Source organism: Mirounga leonina, unplaced genomic scaffold (genome assembly GCF_011800145.1).
Source record: "Mirounga leonina isolate KUSES-001 unplaced genomic scaffold, KU_Mleo_1.0 Mir_53, whole genome shotgun sequence".
Lineage (NCBI taxonomy): Eukaryota > Metazoa > Chordata > Mammalia > Carnivora > Phocidae > Mirounga > Mirounga leonina.
This window is the reverse complement of record NW_023270807.1, coordinates 18,551,054-18,564,565: the sequence shown is the minus strand read 5'-3', so window position 1 is coordinate 18,564,565 and position 13,512 is coordinate 18,551,054. Positions and strand designations below refer to the sequence as shown.

The window sequence follows — 13,512 nt, the reverse complement described above, 5'->3', positions numbered from 1 at the left end:
ACGTAGGAGTGAAATCATATGATATTTGTCTTTCTCTGACTGATTTTGCTTAGCATAATACCATCTGGTTTCATCCACGTGGTTGCAAATGGCAAGATTTTGTTCTTTTTGATGACTAATATTCCACTGTGTGTGTGTGTGTATACACACAATTGTATATACAATATATACAATATTGTATATAATGTATATAACATATATATACATACGCATATATATGTCTCACATCTTCTTTATCCATTCATCTGTCAATGGACACCTAGGCTCTGTCCATATTTTGGCTATTGTGGACATTGCTGCTATAAACATTGGGGGTGCATGTGCCCCTTTGAGTCAGTATGTTTGTATCCTTATACAATAATAGGCAGCTCTCCTTTCCATCCCCTTCTATGCCCATCCTTACCCTATCCTCCCCCCACCCTCTCTCTCCAGACTCCCAGGACTTTCCCTATCCAGAATAAAACTAAAAACCCTCTTGGAATGCCTCCGTATCTTTACCTGGTATGACCACCAGTAAATAACTTGCTCCTGACCTCAGACTTCAGTGCCCGGATTTATAAGGTGCTGCTCAGACTAGGTGCTCTGAGAGATCCCTTCCACCCTGTCACTGAGGTATTAGAAGCTGGAAACAGTCCCATGATATTCCTACTTGAGGCATTTTCACCTAAACCTAAAAGAACAACTCTCTATGATGGGAAATTCCATATTCTTGGACATGTGGGTTCACAAAGGTTCTTAGGCAAAGGGGCCACTGTGCTCTCAACTCATATGTCAGCTAATGATAAAGTTAGAGCACAAGGCGAGGGTGCCACAAAGCATATTCATCTCTACCTATTTGTCAAGCTGTCTATTCATGATCCACGGCAGAGACAGATGGCCTTCTGATGTGCCATCAATCCCCTTTGGCAGTCTGGAAAAACACACAATAAAAAATATAGGATTGTCAAGGAAGCCAATTTTACTGAAATAGTTATCAAATTATTAAAAATTTAAATCTGTGGTCTAATAGATGTGCTTCCTTATTACATTACAAGATCTCAGAGTGGGAATAATAATGACCATAATTCCCAAGTAGTGCTGCACCTAAACAATATTTTGAGGTATCTGGAACATGCAAGCATCTGTGACTCCTAGTGATGACAGTCACAGGTACTAATACTGCGGTGGTTGTTGCCTATGAAAGAAATGCTAGACTATAGTTAGAGGTTCATGAAGATAGAAATTTCTTTTCTCCATCCATGTTCTCAGATTTCCTGATTTCCATCCTCAAGCCCCTTTGGATTTGCAGAACTCCCAATGTATAGTAATACAGGCTTTCGTAAGTTGTGTATGGGTGGACCTGGAGAAGAGGAGAGCACAGTTGAGAGGCTGACTGGCTGCTCAGGCAGGACCTCACAGGATGTTTACCTCTCAGTGAGTGCTCTGTGGATCCTGAGCCTAATCCTTGTTTTCAAACAATGTTCTAAAACTCAGTCTGTATCAGCTCTTCCACTGGCATGGAAGTCAATTTCAAATCCCATTTTTCAAGTCAAAGGACCTAAGAACTAGAGGAAACTTTTTTTTTTTTTAAGATTTATTTATTTATTTATTTGACAGAGAGAGACACAGCGAGAGAGGGAACACAAGCAGGGGGAGTGGGAGAGGGAGAAGCAGGCTTCCTGCCGAGCAGAGAGCCCGATGCGGGGCTCAATCCCAGGACCCTGGGATCATGACCTGAGCCGAAGGCAGACGCTTAACGACTGAGCCACCCAGGCACCCCAAGAGGAAACATTTTTTTGTTGCCATGGTTCAGTGCATAGATTGTAGAAAGCATGATGGTTGGTGAGAAAGGACAAAATCAGCTCTACATTGTAAGGGGCCAACACCTCTGCTATCAATGTTTCTCCTTTGCTCGCCCACAGGATATTTTAGTTGCAACCCCTAAGTCAGGAAAAGTAACTTACTCAGTTTCATAGAGCAATCAAGGGAGCCATAGGATGATGCATGTTGGTTTGTGTAGTATCCCCAAGCTAATTCAACAGCTGCTATTTTTGACTGAACTGATATCTTCTTGGGGAATAAAAACACTTTTGATGGGTTTAGAGTCACTTGCCTGTCTCATTCTGGACTGGTGAGATTCAGTCTCCGCATGTGTTTGCACATCCCCTTCTCCACCATGCCCGATCCCAAATTCTTTTCTGCGCATTGCGCAGTATGCTCTGTTTTGGTTATTTACCTCTCTGATCCAGTTCCAGGTCTCCTTCCATTTGTCACTAAAATAATATGGTCCACTTAGTCTTTTTTGGTGACGGGATCATGCTTGTGTTGGTATTATAATTGTTCTCATTTTCATTAACTTCTTAGAAAACAATATTCACAAGTTTAAAAATTTAAACTAGCCTATCCTTATACACATCACAACAGTTCATCCTCAGGGAAAGTCAAGGACAGACTGATTACGACACACCGAAGTCACTCTCCGTCATGCAACCGTGGATGGGTCAACCATTAGTGTCAACTGCAAACTGTGGTTGACAACATCAGTGGTTGGGGGGAAAGTGGGCAACAGCAACTACAGAAGGTGCATCATCTCTGTCATATCCATTTGACACTTAAGACAGTGTTGCTCTCAGCCCCTCTTTTTGGGTCGCTGTATGGGCTTTGGATTTTTCTTCCAGTCTTCCACACTCATTGCCCAAACCAGAACCTTTCATACTCCAGGAAAGGTTTTCCAGAACATGATACTTTCAATGTTAAATTGGGATGATTGGTTACCTTACTGTGTTCTCAGTAATCCAAAGGCTAGCTCCCCAGAGGCAGGAAGGGAGGCACATGGAGCCAGAGACTCCTCACCTTGCTTCCACTGATGGTGTGGAACTTCTCTAGAATATTTCTCACAGGCTTCTCTTCTTTAAAGGTGATGAAAACAGAACGTTGTCTTCTGTTAGACTCTGGATCCAATGAAAACTGATGGCCTAGGGGTGCTTGGATGGCTCAGTTGGTTAAGCATCCAACTCTTGGTTTCGGCTCAGGTTGTGATCTTGTGGGTCCTGAGATGGAATCCTGCATTGGGCCCTGTGCTCTGTGGGGAGTCTGCTTGAGGATTCTCTCCCTTTGCCTGCCCCTCCTCTCTAAAATAAATAAGTATATTTTTAAAAATCCCTAAAACCCCCCCACACACACACACAAAACTCATCGGCCTTGATCTGGAAACACAGGCAAACTCAGGGCTGGTACCTCCTCTGACTCAGGACCGAAAGGGAACTCACAGGAGAGAAGACACCCAAATGCCAGGGGAGGAGAAAGAAGCCCTGCTGAGGAGAACTCCAGCCAGCCAAGGAAGGAAAGAAGGAAGGAAGGAAAAAAGCAGCCACAGGTGGTTGGTGGGGAGCATAAACCACATTTTGGGGAGATACTCATTTCCTGAAACTTGTCAAAGTACTCCCTATCCTCTTCCATGTAGCTTCGGGGTTCAGACTCCCCACAAAGATTTTCTTCATAAGATCCTTCTTCACAACCATGGCACTTTTGGAGTTCATGCAATGGCCATCCATTCATTGTCTGGGTCTGGGACCTATTCCCACACAGGAGTTGGTTGACCAACCGTCCACATTTGCCCAGGACTAAGGGATTGGGAGACTTTCAGTGCTAAAACCAGAAGGGAGGGATTTCCCAGGTTGAGGGACTTACTAAGACTGGAGACTCTGGGGTTTCCTGGGATGTGGGACTTTCAGTGCTAAAACTGGGACAATGCCTCTGAGAAGGGGATCAGACGGACCCTGGTTCTAATTCTCACTGGCATTTCCTAGCAGTATTACCCTGGGCTAGTTCCTTTTCTCTGAGCCATAAGACTCCAAACACACCACACACTACTTGAGCCTAACTTCCCAGTTTTCTCTAAACCTGAAATCCCAGCTGGTTTACCGAAACCCACGTAAATCTGACCTCAGTCCAGTGGAGTCTCTGTCCATGCTGCATGCCCTCTTCAGGTCCCAATCTAAGACTTGTTTCCTCCAGAGGTAAAACAGCACAAGCTGTAGCTGGGCCACTGGGTTCAGAATCCTCACTGTGCCAACCCCCTATTCACTGTGCAATCTCTTAGTTACCAAATCTTCTGTGGGCCTTAATCTCGTCCTTTGTGAAGTGGCACTGAAATCATGCCTGTTTTATAGCACACGTGGATGCTTTTCTATACATGAGAGGTATTTAGCACAGTGTCCCAAACAGGAAGTTAAACAGATAATAAATGTCCACTAGCCTCTTCCTGGACCACTTCCACCCATATACTTATTCCCCCTGAAACCTGTACAGAAACAAGTCCCTAAATTCTGCTTCCCTCAGAGCCTTGGCTATAGATAGCTCAGACACACTGATCATGATCCAGGAATGCTATTCTCTCAGAAGTCAAATCCTGTGCACAAGGGCCCTTGAAGGACTACATAGCTTACTTTCCCCATGCTGACTGCATCTTTAAAGAGGATCAGCCCAACCCTCTTGATCTTTCAATGCTGGGGTCCTTTATAGTATGGATAACAACCTCTCCACATTTGGCAAAGAGTCCTTTGAGTACTTTTTGCTGGTGTCCCAGTTCAGGCCATTAACGAACAATGTTCTGAAATGGTAGGGCAAGACACATGGCAACAAGAAGTCTTACAAGGAAGACATGAGCTCGGAATGTCTTCAAGAAATCCATGAGTTGGGGCGCCTGGGTGGCTCAGTCGGCTAAGTGGCTGCCTTCGGCTCAGCTCATGATCCCGGGGTCCTGGGATGGAGCCCCGCATAGGGCTCCCTGCTCAGCGGGAAGCCTGCTCCCTCTCCCTCTGCCTGTCTGCCGCTCCCCCTGCTTATGCTCTCTCTCTCACGATCTCTGTCTCTGTGTCAAATAAAAATAAATAAAATCTTAAAAAAAAAAAAAAAAGAAATCCATGAGTTAAGGAAGAACTGGACCTCCCAAAGCTTTCATCGGAAGGATTACAAATAAATCCACCACCCACAGCAAAGTTCTCACCTACCCATCCTGTCTGTAAAGATTCTACCTTTAACAGATGTTAACAAATCTACACTACCTCGTTACTGAGATCTCAACTCCACACTGACACCAATGAAACTTAAGACCACGGCACCCCGGGACTGGGAGGGGGAAAGAAAGGGCAACCTGGGGGCGCCTGGGTGGCTCAGTTGGTTAAGCGACTGCCTTCGGCTCAGGTCATGGTCCTGGAGTCCCGGGATCGAGTCCCACATCGGGCTCCCTGCTCAGCGGGGGGTCTGCTTCCCCCTCTCATCCCCCCCCCTCATGCTCTCTGTCTCCCATTCTCTCAGATAAATAAAAAAAAAATCTTAAAAAAAAAAAAGGGCAACCTGGCCAGGGTGTAGGCCCTGGGAACTCAACACAGCTGTAAGTTAGTTTGGTTTTTAAAAACCCTCTTAACAAAGTGCTGTCATCTATCTCTGTCTTCCCTCTGTGCCTAGAGGGCCTCAAGGAACGTGGCCTTCCTGGGAAAGAGACTTCGGTCGTACAGCGACTCCATTCCCACCTGGAGGGGAGGATGGAGAGAGGAAGGACGGAGGCCCTGGCCTGGCACGTGGAGGGGTGCCACGGCACCTAACCTCGCGTCCTCCTGGTTCTTGCCCCAGCTCATCCCGGGACCATCATCTGGTCGGGCTTGGCGCGGGCCCGGCTCCCCGTGGAGGCCCCCGGGTCCGGGCTGGACACGCACTTTCCGGGGTGGCCTCTTGTCCGTCCTCCGCCCGGCCGGTGGTTCCCATGGGCGGCGCGCCCTCACTTGCTTCCGACGTCCTGGACAGAGCCCTCGCCGCCGTGGACGCCGCGCAGCCCGCTCGCTTGCCCTCGCCTCAGCCACAACCAAGGCGGCTTGGCGGCAGCCTCCGCCTGACTTTATGATCCCAAATCGGGGGACCCGGGGCGGGGCGGGGGGCGGGCCCACGTCTGCTACGGCGCATGCTCATTGGCTGAACCCGCCTGACCCTCAGCCGTGCGCCGGCGTCCCATTGGCCTCAACCGCGCGCGCTCCGAATCCGAGGGAGCTTGCGGTCTCAGAAGGCCGCTGAGCCAGGGCCGGGCAGAGGACTGGAATCCGAGGGCGGGAATTCAAGAAAAGATAAAACGTGAGTCTAATTTCAAACTTAGGATATTTGTACCGATTTCTGTTTAGACCTCCATAAGCAAAATTCACGGTCAACGAATCAGGCTTTTCTTATTTAATTGCCTTTCCTATGAAGAGGCAGCAGGGGGCACTAGATGCCCTAGTTTCCTTCGGGTAGGCAGGAAATTGTGGCCTCGTCGGAGTTACTCTCAAACATCAAATAGTTTGCTCTTAGAAAACAGGGATGGTTATAAAACTGAACGGTAAATGGGGAGAACAGGGCGATGAGCTACGTGGAAAAACGTACGAAAAAGGCACGCGACTTCTGCGTTACAGCCTGTTGGCTAAGGAGTGCAGTTTCCTTATGGGGAGGGGAGGTCAATTACAGGACCCGGGGAGGTTTAGGTGGGCTCTGAAAGAGGGGCAGGCGGTGGAGAGTGACCACAGGGCACCGGCCAACTTCCTGTCCTAAGCCTGACATTTGGACCCATTTTGAACCTTTGCCAAGGACACGGGACTTCCCGTGCAAAAAACGGGACTGGGGACTTTGCTATAAACAATAATAACAACAACTATTTAATGAGTACCTGCTGGGTGCCAGCCACCTTCCACTTTACGATATCAACTTCCTTTAATCTTCACAACGACCCTCTGAGGTAATGCTATGTCATTCCCATTTTACAGAGGAGGAAACTGAGGCAACTTGCCAAAGTTCACGTAAACAGCTGAGCGGTGTCAGATCCAGGTTTCGGAAAAGAAGGTGCATGCAGGCTCTGCGGTCTTTCTGCGGGGGTTTGAATCACGACTCCCACTGTGTATGTTATTAATACACGAAAGCACGTAATATTATGACTAGCACCTAGGAAATACTCAAGTGTTTGCTATTATTATTAAAAGAGTGGTCCTTGCTTTCCAAGAGCTTAAAATACACTTTAAGAGGTTGGTAAGAGTCATAAAGCAGAAGCACCTATTGAATGGATGAACGGGTGTTCAGAGGACGGAAGAGTTGTGAAACAGCAGTCAGGTCTGGGTCACAGGTTGCTGGGGATTGTACCTGCTTAAAGTTCCATCCAAGCAACCGGCATTAGCCTCTGATCCTCAACCGCTTGAGCTAATCATTACATTCTTTGTGTTTGATTATCATATGGGAGTGTGTGTGTATGTTTAAAAATATTATCAATTTTTACTAGTCACTAAAATTCTCTTAAGGAATGCTGTCATATCTACTTTTTCAGCTGGAGGAAGCGTTTATTAATTTTGCAAAACATCTGTTAGATGTCAAGCTGTGGAGTAGGACTCAAAAATAAACAGGTGCTGAGTCAGAGACTGACTCTGGAATGAGGAAGGGATGAGAAAGGATACTATTTTAATTGAAACATGAAGTCTGACAGGGAGCCAGTGGTCAAGGAGTCAGGAGAACCACCCTGGGGGCAGCGGGAATGGTCTGAGCGAAGACCCTGGGGGTGGGAGGGAAGGGCTCTGTGCCGTGTGAGAACCAAGGGAGGGGAGGGTACTTGGTTGGGGCTGGAGAATTGTGAATTAGAAGCAGAGTGAATGGGTGCCAACAAGCCCTGTTCACAAAGAGCCAGGGCTGAGTATGGTTTCCTGCCTCTGAGGCTTCCATTTAAATCATCTGGACTGTGCAGCCTGCAGATGTTTCTGGGTGGAGACTTCATGGGGTGAGAGAGGTCATCTTTGTGCGCAGCTTGTTTTTCATTGGTTGTCCTTAACTGAGTTTAATGCTCTGTGTCTGTGTACACTTAGATCCGGAATTTGTCTTGAATGAAATGACTCCTCACTCTCGTGCTTTGCTGAACTGTAAAAGAATTATGTTTGTGTCTATGGTAAAATGGATTTACATACATTCACTAGCATACATGCTTAACTCGATCTTACCCAAAAGAGATTTCTTGGAAATAAAACAAGGCAAAAATTAAAGATAGCTCCATTTTTCCTATTCTGTGAGCTCCCACGGAGCTACTACTGTATTTGTGATACTTGGAGTGGAAAAATCAAAGAGAAAATTGGGTTCTTGAGAAAGAGGACTTGATGTACAGGATTAATCCATTTGCTTCTGATCTTTTTGAGCAAACAGTGCTTAATGCAATAAAAAATGGCATATTTGAGGAAAAGCAGTTTATCTTGTTTGATAAGGCTGCTTTTTCTCATTACATTAATGTTGCTTTGATAACACATTTTAAACAGTGTTTTTAATTTAAAAGGAAAAGTCCCAAGAGAAGGTGTAGGCTGAAAAATAGGGTATGATAATATTTGAAAACCTACAGTTGAAGAACATTCAAAGAGTCCTCTCAGCAGGGCAGTGTGGCTGACTGTAAAGGTGAAATTGGGTCCAAATTTAATGAGAGGAAAGATTATGTCCCTTTCTCTCTCCTTACAGTTGGGTCTAAGAGTTTAATTGCTATAGTAAGTTTAGGTGGTATCTCCAACAAATTTCTTGAAAAGAAGGACGACGACTATTAAAAGAGCTGAAATTCAAATCAGGTGTGGATAGAGTGTTAATTTTAAAACAACAACACCCCTGTAATACCGTGGGCAGGCTCTGGAACACTTAGTAGCATTTGTATATCTCACCTGCTCAGGTGAGATTTAATGAAGAGTATCGGGATGAAGGTGGAAAGGAAGAAATTGCTTTGTTTATGAAATGACTTTTTAAAAATTTTGGTAAATTATTCCAATTAGCAAAGTGGTTAATAATGTTGGCTTTTAGTCTTAAGTTCAGTTAGTGAAGTTTCAAGGTCAGGAGCCTGCTAGATGAGTAAGAAATGGCCAAGGCCGCTCCCACACATTGACTGGGCCGATGGCCAAAATGTTATAGGGTGTTTCTGTGTCCGTTCCCTTTTGCAAAGATGTATCTACAGACAGAACTTTAAGAAAACTCACCCCGCCCCTTTCCCTTAAATATCTCCTTGGAGGCTTCTGAGATGTTTAATTTAGTGGTTCCCAAACCTGCTGCCCACCTGGGCATCTTTAAAAACTACCAATGCCTGGCTCCCACCTCCAGCTATTGTGATTTACCTGGGATGAGCTGCGACCCAGAAATGGGGAATGATTTTAAAAATCTTTTTTAAAATCTAATCTTTTTATAACTGTAGATTTATATGCATTTGTAAAGAAATAATACAGAGAGATTCCTTTTATTCTTTACCCAGTTTCCCCTTATGGTACCATCTTCCAGAACTGTAATAGAATATCACAACCAGGTCTTGACATTGATATAGTCAAGATGCAGAACATGTTCATCACCACAAGGATCCCTCCCTCCTGCTGGCCTTTATAATCACACCCATTCCCTGCCCACTCCAACCCCTTGTAACTTCTGGCAACCACTAATCTGTACGCCATTTCCATAATTTTGTCATTTCAAGAATATTATATAAATGGAATCATACGGTGTGTAACCTTTGGGGATTAGTATCCCCAAATTAGTATTAGTATTTTTCCCTCAGTATAATTATCTGGAGATTGCTCCTGGTTGTTGCATGTATCAATAGTTAGTTCCTTTTTATTCCTGAAGTAATAGTACCTGGTATGGATGTGCCACAGTTTTTTTTAACCATCTGGATGGCTTTCAGGTTTTGGCTATTAGGAATAAGCTAATCTAAGAATTCATGTACATATTATTGTGTGAGCATATATTGCCATTTCTCTGGGATAAACATCCAGGAATAGAATAGTTGGGGTGTATGGTAGGTGCATGTTTAGCTTTTAAAAAAACGATTTTTTGGAGTGGCTGTACCATTTCACATTCCTACCATCAGCGTATGAGCGATCCAGTTTCTCTGTATCCTTGTTAGCATTTGGCAGTCTCTCTTTTATATTTTAGCCCTTCTGAGAGATGTGCAGTGATATCACATTGTGGTTTTAATTTGCATTGCCCTACAGGCGAATGATGTTAGACATCTTTCCATGTGCTTATTTGTCACCATTTGGCAAAATGTCTCTTCGTGTCTTTTATCCATTTTCTACTTGGGTTACTTCTTAGTTTTTTACTGTTGCATTTTGAGAATTCCTTATATGTTCTAGATACTAGTTCTTTGTCGCATATGTGGTTTGCAAATGTTTTCTCCCACTCTGTAAAGAACTTGTCTTTTTATGCCTCCAGTAAAGTCACAGAGCAAAAGTTTTAAATTTTGATGCAGTCCAATTTATCATTTTTTCCTTGTATGGATTGTGCTTCACATTAATCAAGGACTATCCAACATTATGAACAGAGCAGACATTGCATCCAAGAAAATAGAGTGCTTCACTACAGAAATCTTTCATGTTAAAATTTTCCAGCCAGGGGCGCCTGGGTGGCTCAGTCATTTAAGCTTCTGCCTTCAGCTCAGGTCATGATCTCGGGGTCCTGGGATCGAGCCCCGCATAGGGCTCCCCACTCAGCGGGGAGTCTGCTTCTCCCTCTGCCTCTCCCCGCCTCCACTCGTGCTTGCTCTCTTTCAGATAAATAAATAAAAATCTTAAAAAAAAAACCCAAAACTTTACAGCCAGATGAGGATGTTCATTTCTGTTTTCTTGTTTAGTTGTATTGACTCTTTTAGGGATGTTCATGGTTTCAGAGATACCACATGGACAGCTTCCAAAGATTTGAACTGCAAAACTGCTAATGTTACAGACAAGATCCTCTCAAAGAAAGAGCTCTCTACTCATGGGCACATGGAATTGATGAATATAAGGATAATTTCTGGACTGTCACGAACAGGCCATACAATTTCACCAAATAAGTAGTTCATTGTATAGGGAAAAAAAGATTCATTGCCATGGTGGGAAGAGGTCAGGAAAAGGCTCACATGTCCCAGCTGGAATTACAACTCATTCATTTGAATAGAGTTACTACTCATTCATTTGAAAAATAAAGTGAGGAGATTAAGCACAGTCCATGGGGATTATGAATTAAGGGCAGTATATTTCTTATTCAGAATGTAGGGGGAGGAAGAATATTTGTATAGTCAGAGCAGTGAATTTCCAGTTACTGGAAGTTTTTGACCAGACTGTGGACCACCATGTAGCAGGACTGTTGGAAAGGTGCATCAGGTACTAGGAAGTAAGGTACAATAGTGAGCTTTGAGAGCCTATCCACTGAGTATCTCTGGCATCATGACCCTTCTCCAAGGTAAGATACAGAAGTGTCCTGGAGATGAAGAACATAGGCAGAACTGATCCCAAGAAATTTAGGCAAAGATGATTGGAGGAGGACCTTCTCTAGATAAAGTTAGATTTATGGAGCTGGGAAAGACTTTGGAGGGAGGTTTTTCATGCTCTTGATAAAGAGATGGAGAAATTGTATTAGGCTGAACTGTGAAGTCCCAGTGGCTTCACACAAGAAAAGCTTATTGGTCTCTTGTGCAAACTCCTTCATGAAAGTTCTTGAAGTGACTTTCCTCCAAGTGATGACCCAGTGACCCAAGTTCCTTCTATCTTGTTGCATGGCCCTCGAGCACATGGCCTCTAATATCTAAGTGAAAGGGGGAGAGAGTTCAGGAAAGGCACCTGGGTACTTAAGATATCTGAGCCCTGACTGTTTCATGCCTCACTTTCACTCACATCCATTAGGCAGAATCGGTCACATGGCCAACCTAATTTCAAGGGAGGCTGGGAAACGGAAGACCAGGCAGGTCATCGGTGCACACCGATAGTTTCGGCCATAAGAAGTGAAGACACAGAAGGGTGCCATGATTTCCATGATTTCATTATGACCACTGTGTTAGTGTGTTAATATAGCCAGAACTGAGATTAGGTAGGATGACCGATAAGGTTGAATATGATATATGATGGTATTTGAACCCTTCCATGGCCTGGTCCTCGGCATTCCACCATCCTTTTCTGCTACTCCCTGCCTGGCAGCTAGTGCCCCATCAAAACAGAACTGTTTGTAGTCCCCCATGCCCACCTGGCCTGCTTTTCTCTTGCTGCCCCTTTCATAGATGTGAATACTTTCTTTCTTTCTTTCTTTTTTTTTTTTAGAGAGGGGGCGGGGCAGAGAGAGGGGGAGAGAGAGAATCCCAAGCAGACTCCACACCCAGAGAGGAGCCTGATGACCCTGAGATCATGACCTGAGCTGAAATCAAGAGTCTAACCCACTGAGCCACCCAGGCACCCTGTGAATACTTTCTACTTCTTCACCTAACTCCTCCTCGTTTACTTATTCTTTCAGACTTAACAGTAACATCTGTTCTTCCAGGAAGCCGATCCTAATTTCCTGATTCCCCAACTCCCCAGATTGGGTTAGGTATACTTCTATGCTTCCATATTGTCCTATCCATATCTCTCACAGCATCAGTACTAAAGGTTATGTCATTATCCATTTATGATTCTGTCTCCTGCACTACACTGTGTACTTCTTGTAAGCAACTCTACTTACTAGAGTTGAGATTTTCCTAGTTCTTGGCATGCTGAATAATTTTGGGTTGTACCTTGGACAGTTTTAAGATTATGTTTTGAGACTCTGGGTCTTGTTTAAATCCGATGAAATACTGACATTTTTTTGTTTTAGTAGGCAATCAACCCAGTTGGTTTTAGGCTGCAAGTTCTGACCAGCCTTCTGTGGATCGTGGTTTCAGAGTCGGTTGTTTTCAAAGCCTTTGCAGTGCTACTGGGATCGATCTGATGTGTACGCCACCTAGTGGCCGGTCTGACCCCTTGGCCGTGATCTCTCCCGTGGTTCGTTTCTCTGTCTAGGATACGCTCTTTATGGTCAGATTCACGCATGCACACCCTGGGAATAAACCTAGGTTCTTAAACAATTTTACCAGTGCCCCCAGCTGCTTCCTCTCTGAGATTTCCCTGGAGCTTTTTGGTTCCCTGAAGAGTCCCTTTTTGGTCCTCATCTGCTGTTCATTTCCTATGAACTGTGCCCATACCTGGGGTCGTTGTTTTCATTCAGCAAAAATGGGATGGACCTCTCCCACTGCACTGTGCCAATTTTTTTTGTTTGTTTGTTTGGATAGTAAGCTCAATGAGCCATACATCCACAAGGAAGTACGGAAAGGTTTATTACTTACATCATCGAACTTTCTGGAGAGAGCAAAGAGGGCTCCCAAGCTGGTCTGAAAATGGCTTGAAAGAACCAGGAATGGGGGGGTGCCTGGGTGGCTCAGTTGGTTAAGCGACTGCCTTCGGCTCAGGTCATGATCCCAGGGTCCTGGGATCGAGCCCTGCATCTGGCTCCCTGCTCGGCGGAGAGCCTGCTTCTCCCTCTCCCACTCCCCCTGCTTGTGTTCCCTCTCTCTCTGTGTCTCTCTCTGTCAAATAAATAAATAAAATCTTAAAAAAAAAAAAAAAAGAGCCAGGAATGGGGACTGGCTTGGTGTTTCTGACGGCCAGGGGGTGTGGCTGTGGCGAATGTCCCTGCACGCAGGCTGGATCCCCATGGTTTGAACTTCCCACTGGTGACAAAGGAGCAACTGAGCCT

General features: G+C 45.0%; 1 protein-coding gene across 1 annotated transcript in view; it reads left to right on the top strand.

Annotated features, from left to right (window-relative positions):
• The first annotated feature begins 6,015 nt into the window (after window positions 1-6,015).
• TRAM2 (translocation associated membrane protein 2) overlaps window positions 6,016-13,512 on the top strand; it is a 162,805-nt gene continuing 155,308 nt past the window's right edge. Inside the window, exon 1 of the mRNA XM_034991292.1 lies at window positions 6,016-6,105. The gene's annotated coding sequence lies outside the window, so the exon portion shown is untranslated. The remainder of the gene's footprint in view (window positions 6,106-13,512) is intronic.